We start from the raw sequence: 10,000 nt of genomic DNA, 5'->3' as shown, positions 1-10,000 counted from the left end.
ACAAAGTGATTGAAGTGTGCCCAGGCCCAGAGCTACTTTGCTGGGCATGACTGTGTTTGACCTCTTGGGCCTGGAAGTCTGGTGGTAGTAGTAGTATGATTTAAAGGCACAAAGTGAATGAAGTGTGCCCAGGCCCAGAGCTACTTTGCTGGGCATGACTGTGTTTGACCTCTTGGGCCTGGAAGTCTGGTAGTAGTAGTAGTAGTAGTAGTAGTAGTAGTAGTAGTAGTATGATTTAAAGGTACAAAGTGAATGAAGTGTGCCCAGGCCCAGAGCTACTTTGCTGGGCATGACTGTGTTTGACCTCTTGGGCCTGGAAGTCTATTTCTAGGCTTATATAAAGGGTCAAACTTCTTGAAGTGTGCCCAGGCCCAGAGCTACTTTGCTGGGCATGACTGTGTTTGACCTCTTGGGTCTGGAAGTCTGGTGGTAGTAGTAGTAGTATGATTTAAAGGCACAAAGTGATTGAAGTGTGCCCAGGCCCAGAGCTACTTTGCTGGGCATGAATGTGTTTGAACTCTTGGGCCTGGAAGTCTGGTAGTAGTAGTATGATTTAAAGGCACAAAGTGATTGAAGTGTGCCCAGGCCCAGAGCTACTTTGCTGGGCATGACTGTGTTTGACCTCTTGGGCCTGGAAGTCTGGTGGTAGTAGTAGTATGATTTAAAGGCACAAAGTGATTGAAGTGTGCCCAGGCCCAGAGCTACTTTGCTGGGCATGAATGTGTTTGAACTCTTGGGCCTGGAAGTCTGGTAGTAGTAGTAGTAGTAGTAGTAGTAGTAGTAGTAGTAGTAGTAGTATGATTTAAAGGTACAAAGTGAATGAAGTGTGCCCAGGCCCAGAGCTACTTTGCTGGGCATGACTGTGTTTGACCTCTTGGCTCTGGAAGTCTATTTCTAGGCTTATATAAAGGGTCAAACTTCTTGAAGTGTGCCCAGGCCCAGAGCTACTTTGCTGGGCATGACTGTGTTTGACCTCTGGGGCCTGGAAGTCTGGTAGTAGTAGTATGATTTAAAGGCACAAAGTGATTGAAGTGTGCCCAGGCCCAGAGCTACTTTGCTGGGCATGACTGTGTTTGACCTCTTGGGCCTGGAAGTCTGGTAGTAGTAGTAGTAGTAGTAGTAGTAGTAGTAGTAGTAGTATGATTTAAAGGTACAAAGTGAATGAAGTGTGCCCAGGCCCAGAGCTACTTTGCTGGGCATGACTGTGTTTGACGTCTTGGGCCTGGAAGTCTGGTAGTAGTAGTATGATTTAAAGGTACAAAGTGAATGAAGTGTGCCCAGGCCCAGAGCTACTTTGCTGGGCATGACTGTGTTTGACCTCTTGGCTCTGGAAGTCTATTTCTAGGCTTATATAAAGGGTCAAACTTCTTGAAGTGTGCCCAGGCCCAGAGCTACTTTGCTGGGCATGACTGTGTTTGACCTCTGGGGCCTGGAAGTCTGGTAGTAGTAGTATGATTTAAAGGCACAAAGTGATTGAAGTGTGCCCAGGCCCAGAGCTACTTTGCTGGGCATGAATGTGTTTGAACTCTTGGGCCTGGAAGTCTATTTCTAGGCTTATATAAAGGGTCAAACTTCTTGAAGTGTGCCCAGGCCCAGAGCTACTTTGCTGGGCATGACTGTGTTTGACCTCTTGGGCCTGGAAGTCTGGTAGTAGTAGTAGTAGTAGTAGTAGTAGTAGTAGTAGTAGTAGTAGTATGATTTAAAGGTACAAAGTGAATGAAGTGTGCCCAGGCCCACAGCTACTTTGCTGGGCATGACTGTGTTTGACCTCTTGGGCCTGAAAGTCTATTTCTAGGCTTATATAAAGGGTCAAACTTCTTGAAGTGTGCCCAGGCCCAGAGCTACTTTGCTGGGCATGACTGTGTTTGACCTCTGGGGCCTGGAAGTCTGGTAGTAGTAGTATGATTTAAAGACACAAAGTGATTGAAGTGTGCCCAGGCCCAGAGCTACTTTGCTGGGCATGAATGTGTTTGAACTCTTGGGCCTGGAAGTCTGGTAGTAGTAGTATGATTTAAAGGTACAAAGTGAATGAAGTGTGCCCAGGCCCAGAGCTACTTTGCTGTGCATGACTGTGTTTGACCTCTTGGCTCTGGAAGTCTATTTCTAGGCTTATATAAAGGGTCAAACTTCTTGAAGTGTGCCCAGGCCCAGAGCTACTTTGCTGGGCATGACTGTGTTTGACCTCTGGGGCCTGGAAGTCTGGTAGTAGTAGTATGATTTAAAGGCACAAAGTGATTGAAGTGTGCCCAGGCCCAGAGCTACTTTGCTGGGCATGATTCTGTGACCTCTTGGGTCTGGAAATGTGGTACTTTGAAGGATTAAAAGAGTGAAACGGTCTGAAGTGTGCGCAGGTGTAAAGCAACCTTGCTAGGCATGAAGGTGTGACCTCCAGGGCCTGGAAGTCTGGTGGTAGTAGTAGTATGATTTAAAGGCACAAAGTGATTGAAGTGTGCCCAGGCCCAGAGCTACTTTGCTGGGCATGACTGTGTTTGACCTCTTGGGCCTGGAAGTCTGGTGGTAGTAGTAGTATGATTTAAAGGCACAAAGTGATTGAAGTGTGCCCAGGCCCAGAGCTACTTTGCTGGGCATGACTGTGTTTGACCTCTTGGCTCTGGAAGTCTATTTCTAGGCTTATATAAAGGGTCAAACTTCTTGAAGTGTGCCCAGGCCCAGAGCTACTTTGCTGGGCATGACTGTGTTTGACCTCTGGGGCCTGGAAGTCTGGTAGTAGTAGTATGATTTAAAGGCACAAAGTGATTGAAGTGTGCCCAGGCCCAGAGCTACTTTGCTGGGCATGAATGTGTTTGAACTCTTGGGCCTGGAAGTCTATTTCTAGGCTTATATAAAGGGTCAAACTTCTTGAAGTGTGCCCAGGCCCAGAGCTACTTTGCTGGGCATGACTGTGTTTGACCTCTTGGGCCTGGAAGTCTGGTAGTAGTAGTAGTAGTAGTAGTAGTAGTAGTAGTAGTAGTAGTAGTAGTATGATTTAAAGGTACAAAGTGAATGAAGTGTGCCCAGGCCCACAGCTACTTTGCTGGGCATGACTGTGTTTGACCTCTTGGGCCTGAAAGTCTATTTCTAGGCTTATATAAAGGGTCAAACTTCTTGAAGTGTGCCCAGGCCCAGAGCTACTTTGCTGGGCATGACTGTGTTTGACCTCTGGGGCCTGGAAGTCTGGTAGTAGTAGTATGATTTAAAGACACAAAGTGATTGAAGTGTGCCCAGGCCCAGAGCTACTTTGCTGGGCATGAATGTGTTTGAACTCTTGGGCCTGGAAGTCTGGTAGTAGTAGTATGATTTAAAGGTACAAAGTGAATGAAGTGTGCCCAGGCCCAGAGCTACTTTGCTGTGCATGACTGTGTTTGACCTCTTGGCTCTGGAAGTCTATTTCTAGGCTTATATAAAGGGTCAAACTTCTTGAAGTGTGCCCAGGCCCAGAGCTACTTTGCTGGGCATGACTGTGTTTGACCTCTGGGGCCTGGAAGTCTGGTAGTAGTAGTATGATTTAAAGGCACAAAGTGATTGAAGTGTGCCCAGGCCCAGAGCTACTTTGCTGGGCATGATTCTGTGACCTCTTGGGTCTGGAAATGTGGTACTTTGAAGGATTAAAAGAGTGAAACGGTCTGAAGTGTGCGCAGGTGTAAAGCAACCTTGCTAGGCATGAAGGTGTGACCTCCAGGGCCTGGAAGTCTGGTGGTAGTAGTAGTATGATTTAAAGGCACAAAGTGATTGAAGTGTGCCCAGGCCCAGAGCTACTTTGCTGGGCATGACTGTGTTTGACCTCTTGGGCCTGGAAGTCTGGTGGTAGTAGTAGTATGATTTAAAGGCACAAAGTGATTGAAGTGTGCCCAGGCCCAGAGCTACTTTGCTGGGCATGAATGTGTTTGAACTCTTGGGCCTGGAAGTCTATTTCTAGGCTTATATAAAGGGTCAAACATCTTGAAGTGTGCCCAGGCCCAGAGCTACTTTGCTGTGCATGACTGTGGTTGACCTCTTGGCCCTGGAAGTCTGGTGGTAGTAGTAGTATGATTTAAAGGCACAAAGTGAATGAAGTGTGCCCAGGCCCAGAGCTACTTTGCTGGGCATGAATGTGTTTGAACTCTTGGGCCTGGAAGTCTGGTAGTAGTAGTAGTAGTAGTAGTAGTAGTAGTAGTAGTATGATTTAAAGGCACAAAGTGCTTGAAGTGTGCCCAGGCCCAGAGCTACTTTGCTGTGCATGACTGTGTTTGACCTCTTGGCTCTGGAAGTCTATTTCTAGGCTTATATAAAGGGTCAAACTTCTTGAAGTGTGCCCAGGCCCAGAGCTACTTTGCTGTGTATGACTGTGTGACCTCTTGGCCCTGGAATTCTGGTGGTAGTAGTAGTATGATTTAAAGGCACAAAGTGAATGAAGTGTGCCCAGGCCCAGAGCTACTTTGCTGGGCATGACTGTGTTTGACCTCTTGGGCCTGGAAGTCTGGTAGTAGTAGTATGATTTAAAGGCACAAAGTGATTGAAGTGTGCCCAGGCCCAGAGCTACTTTGCTGGGCATGAATGTGTTTGAACTCTTGGGCCTGGAAGTCTATTTCTAGGCTTATATAAAGGGACAAACTTCTTGAAGTGTGCCCAGGCCCAGAGCTACTTTGCTGTGTATGACTGTGTGACCTCTTGGCCCTGGAATTCTGGTGGTAGTAGTAGTAGTAGTAGTATGATTTAAAGGTACAAAGTGAATGAAGTGTGCCCAGGCCCAGAGCCAGGCCTGGGCAGCAGGGGGCGCTCCTGGCCATGCCCAGCGAGTTTCGTGCGAATCGGACCTGGTCCGGAAGAGATACGAAGGGAAAACTCATTACTCGTCGGGGTGGCACATCCAGGCTCTCGACCCTCCCAAAGCGTCCGACCAGGGTGCACCCTGCCGGGCATGGTTAGCCGCCAGCCCCCTTCCTGGAGGTCTGGTTGGCACGGGGTTTTGATTTTTCGGTTTCATATCTCTGGGCTCCTTGGGAGCAGAAAGTCGGTTGAGGGCCCTTTGGAAAGAGCCGGGGCTGCCGTTTAACGCTGTCCAAGCGGCAGGCGAAGCGCACCCACCGTTTTTACGCTATGATTTTTTAAAACCGCCGGGGCGGCAAACACAGGGCCGGTCGGGTTTGAAGACGAATATCTCTTCGGCCCTTGGGAGGAGAGAAGCAGCGCGGGTCACCTTTGAACGCGCTCGCTGCCAGGAACGTCTGGCGTAAAAGTTTCGTGGGAATCGGACGTTCCTAGGCTGAGAAGCGAGCGCCCGCCCTCGGGCGGTCGGGGGCCCCTTTCTCATTCCCCGTCTGGGCTAAAAATACGAGGTCGGACCCGATGGACTCGGGAGACTGGAGAGTACCAGGGAGACCCTGGAAGCAGGCGACCCGACCCACGCTTCGCTGTCTCCTCGGCCCTCGGGAGTAGAAGCGCGGGGACGGTGGCGTGGGCAGCAGGGGGCGCTCCTGGCCATGCCCAGCGAGTTTCGTGCGAATCGGACCTGGTCCGGAAGAGATACGAAGGGAAAACTCATTACTCGTCGGGGTGGCACATCCAGGCTCTCGACCCTCCCAAAGCGTCCGACCAGGGTGCACCCTGCCGGGCATGGTTAGCCGCCAGCCCCCTTCCTGGAGGTCTGGTTGGCACGGGGTTTTGATTTTTCGGTTTCATATCTCTGGGCTCCTTGGGAGCAGAAAGTCGGTTGAGGGCCCTTTGGAAAGAGCCGGGGCTGCCGTTTAACGCTGTCCAAGCGGCAGGCGAAGCGCACCCACCGTTTTTACGCTATGATTTTTTAAAACCGCCGGGGCGGCAAACACAGGGCCGGTCGGGTTTGAAGACGAATATCTCTTCGGCCCTTGGGAGGAGAGAAGCAGCGCGGGTCACCTTTGAACGCGCTCGCTGCCAGGAACGTCTGGCGTAAAAGTTTCGTGGGAATCGGACGTTCCTAGGCTGAGAAGCGAGCGCCCGCCCTCGGGCGGTCGGGGGCCCCTTTCTCATTCCCCGTCTGGGCTAAAAATACGAGGTCGGACCCGATGGACTCGGGAGACTGGAGAGTACCAGGGAGACCCTGGAAGCAGGCGACCCGACCCACGCTTCGCTGTCTCCTCGGCCCTCGGGAGTAGAAGCGCGGGGACGGTGGCGTGGGCAGCAGGGGGCGCTCCTGGCCATGCCCAGCGAGTTTCGTGCGAATCGGACCTGGTCCGGAAGAGATACGAAGGGAAAACTCATTACTCGTCGGGGTGGCACATCCAGGCTCTCGACCCTCCCAAAGTGTCCGACCAGGGTGCACCCTGCCGGGCTAAGAGAACAGCCAGGTGAACCCTGGAGGTTCCGAACTCCAGACCCCTGGACCCGACGGCTCAGTCCGCCTCAGGTGCACTACAGAGGTCCTCGGGCTGTCCCTGAGTGCATTAAAACGGAAATCAGAATTACTCCCCCGGGTGGCACTTCCAGGCTCTCGACCCTCCCAAAGTGTCCGACCAGGGTGCACCCTGCTGGGCATGGTTAGCCGCCAGCCCCCTTCCTGGAGGTCTGGTTGGCACGGGGTTTTGCAAATAGGTCCCGTCGGGTATATGGGAGAGCAAAGAGAATCAATGGGGTCCAAGCACTAAATTCATCCAGTGGCGTTCTCTGGAAGCCCAAGGGGAGTCCGAGGGGTGTTCGGCCGGCAAGGGGAGCTCTCCCTCGGACACATGATCAAACGCCTGTCCCCTACCGGAAAGTGGTGTGCTCTGGATGCCCCCCCCCCCCCCCATCCCCCGAGGGGGGTGCTTATCCCGCGAGGGGAGCCCTCCTCGGGTTAAGTGAACCATCATGCCGATTCCCCTATGGAAGTGGGCACATCCAGGCACACAGTCTGCTTTGCTCTCCCCGACCCGAGTGCGTCTGTTGGGCTGAGTGTACGCCCAGGCAACTGGATCCAATGGCTCAGTCCGCCGCAGCGTGCTTCGACGATGGGTCGTACAGCCATGCCACCAGGGTGGGCGTGTTTGTAAATGTACCAGTGGATTCTCGTCGGCCTGCCACATCCATGGTATCGACCCACCAGGCCTGTCCGACCAGGGGTTGACCCTGGACGGGCACGGTCTGTGGTTTGGCCCTTGTCCTAGATGAAATCGGGCACGGGGTTTTCTGGCCAGGTACCATCGGGTTACTGAGAGAGCGGCTTCGGTCTCCAGGTGAGACCAATGGTGAAGCAGCACGAGGCAATGGAGAGCATGCAAAGCGATGGGGAAGCCATGCACGGCAATGGCCACGAAAAAAAAAAAAAAATCACCACGGAAGGAACGTGAAGAACAAGGAGGAGTGTAGTGACACTGCCCAAAGCTGCCCGGTGTTGCAGGGGTCTATTGGTGTGTTGCTTCCTTGTTTGGTAGAGTGGAGTACCAGACCCGCCAGGGGTAGGCAAACCATTCCCCCTACGGTAAGTGAGGAGCCAGCCATTTGACGAGCGGGTGTCCACGTGTACGGGTGCGAGCGCTATCCCCCCACACGGGGTTAGGCCACGGCCTTAGGTGGACGTCTGCCGACCAGCCCCGGCTGATCCAGAACTTCTGATGTGGAGAGCGGTTTTGACAGATCCTCCCTGGTTCTAGCGGGTCAAGCCTCTGATGGGGGGTGGGGGTTATTTGTAACCCATCCCAGAACTCTCTGGGGGAGACTCAGACGGCCAGTCTGTCTACTCAGTTGTCCTATACTGGTGTCTGTGGTTTGGGAGGAAGGGAGTGCCCTGCTTTGTTGGCCTCCTCTTCAAACCTACCTGGGCCCACGAATCACTCTTCTTGGTTACATCACGAAACGTAGGTTGAGCGAGGCTAGGGGGGAGGGAATTCGACGAGGTCTTTCCCTTGTCCCCCCACCAGCGGCCCACGAAAATCAAAACGGCGTGAAGAGAGGGAACGCCGAAAGCACCTGGAGTCGGCCGTCCGCACCTCCGGAGGAGGTGGACGGGGTACGGTGCGGGCATGACCGGATGGGACAGCTTTGCATCAAGGTGAGAGGTCGGCGTCCGAAGGCCAGAGGGCGGTGCGCGAGCACGTTTACACTGGCCGCGGAAGCTGTCCTGGGTAGCCCTGTATGGCGTCTGGACCTGACGGCGCACGCACTTACAACCCGCTGCTTCCTAGCCCCCGGAAGGGGAGGCGGATGTCACTCGTGGTTCATCCCAGACCACGGTGCAAACTACCTGGTTGATCCTGCCAGTAACATATGCTTGTCTCAAAGATTAAGCCATGCAGGTCTAAGTGCACACGGCCGGTACAGTGAAACTGCGAATGGCTCATTAAATCAGTTATGGTTCCTTTGATCGCTCCACACGTTACTCGGATAACTGTGGTAATTCTAGAGCTAATACATGCAAACGAGCGCTGACCCTTCGGGGGATGCGTGCATTTATCAGACCCAAAACCCATCCGGGGGGCTCGGGCCCCCCGGCCGCTTTGGTGACTCTAGATAACCTCGGGCCGATCGCGCGCCCTCCGCGGCGGCGACGTCTCATTCGAATGTCTGCCCTATCAACTTTCGATGGTACCATAGTCGGCTACCATGGTGACCACGGGTAACGGGGAATCAGGGTTCGATTCCGGAGAGGGAGCCTGAGAAACGGCTACCACATCCAAGGAAGGCAGCAGGCGCGCAAATTACCCATTCCCGACACGGGGAGGTAGTGACGAAAAATAACGATACAGGTCTCTTTCGAGGCCCTGTAATCGGAATGAGCGTATCCTAAACCCATGGGTGAGGACCCATTGGAGGGCAAGTCTGGTGCCAGCAGCCGCGGTAATTCCAGCTCCAATAGCGTATATTAAAGTTGCTGCAGTTAAAAAGCTCGTAGTTGGATGTCGGGAGTGGGCTGGCGGTCCGCCGCGAGGCGTGCCACCGCCTGTCTCAGACCCTGTCTCCCGGTGCCCCCCGGATGCCCTTGGCTGGGTGTCCGGACGGGGCTCGGAGCGTTTACTTTGAAAAAATTAGAGTGTTCAAAGCGGGCCCGCTTCTCGCCTGAATACCTGAGCTAGGAATAATGGAATAGGACTCCGGTTCTATTTTGTGGGTTTCCTGAACCAGGGCCATGATTAAGAGGGACGGCCGGGGGCATTCGTATTGCGCCGCTAGAGGTGAAATTCTTGGACCGGCGCAAGACGGACGAAAGCGAAAGCATTTGCCAAGAATGTTTTCATTAATCAAGAACGAAAGTCGGAGGTTCGAAGACGATCAGATACCGTCGTAGTTCCGACCGTAAACTATGCCGACCCGCGATCCGGCGGCGTTATTCCCATGACCCGCCGGGCAGCGTGAGGGAAACCACGAGTCTGTGGGTTCCGGGGGGAGTATGGTTGCAAAGCTGAAACTTAAAGGAATTGACGGAAGGGCACCACCAGGAGTGGAGCCTGCGGCTTAATTTGACTCAACACGGGAAACCTCACCCGGCCCGGACACGGAAAGGATTGACAGATTGATAGCTCTTTCTCGATTCTGTGGGTGGTGGTGCATGGCCGTTCTTAGTTGGTGGAGCGATTTGTCTGGTTAATTCCGATAACGAACGAGACTCCGGCATGCTAAATAGTTACGCGGCCCTCCGCGGTCGGCGTCAAACTTCTTAGAGGGACAAGTGGCGTTCAGCCACGCGAGATGGAGCAATAACAGGTCTGTGATGCCCTTAGATGTCCGGGGCTGCACGCGCGCCACAATGGTTGGATCAGCGTGTGCCTACCCTACACCGAGAGGTGCGGGTAATCCGCTGAACCCCATTCGTGATGGGGACTGGGGATTGCAATTATTCCCCATGAACGAGGAATTCCCAGTAAGCGCGGGTCATAAGCTCGCGTTGATTAAGTCCCTGCCCTTTGTACACACCGCCCGTCGCTACTACCGATCGGATGGTTTAGTGAGGTCCTCGGATCGGCCCCGCCGGGGCTCCTCGCGGGCCTTGGCGGAGCGCCGAGAAGTCGATCAAACTTGACTATCTAGAGGAAGTAAAAGTCGTAACAAGGTTTTCGTAGGTGAACCTGCGAAA

General features: G+C 53.3%; 1 non-coding gene across 1 annotated transcript in view; it reads left to right on the top strand.

The window, feature by feature from the left end:
• The first annotated feature begins 8,170 nt into the window (after nt 1–8,170).
• LOC145655564 (18S ribosomal RNA) overlaps nt 8,171–10,000 on the top strand; it is a 1,839-nt gene continuing 9 nt past the window's right edge. Inside the window, exon 1 of the ribosomal RNA XR_014121628.1 lies at nt 8,171–10,000. This exon is cut by the window's right edge and continues 9 nt beyond it. This is a non-coding gene — a ribosomal RNA (18S ribosomal RNA).

This window comes from Electrophorus electricus, unplaced genomic scaffold (genome assembly GCF_041902795.1).
Source record: "Electrophorus electricus isolate QZ-2024a unplaced genomic scaffold, ASM4190279v1 Scaffold280, whole genome shotgun sequence".
NCBI classification, from domain to species: domain Eukaryota; kingdom Metazoa; phylum Chordata; class Actinopteri; order Gymnotiformes; family Gymnotidae; genus Electrophorus; species Electrophorus electricus.
This window is presented reverse-complemented; position numbering and strand designations above follow the sequence as displayed.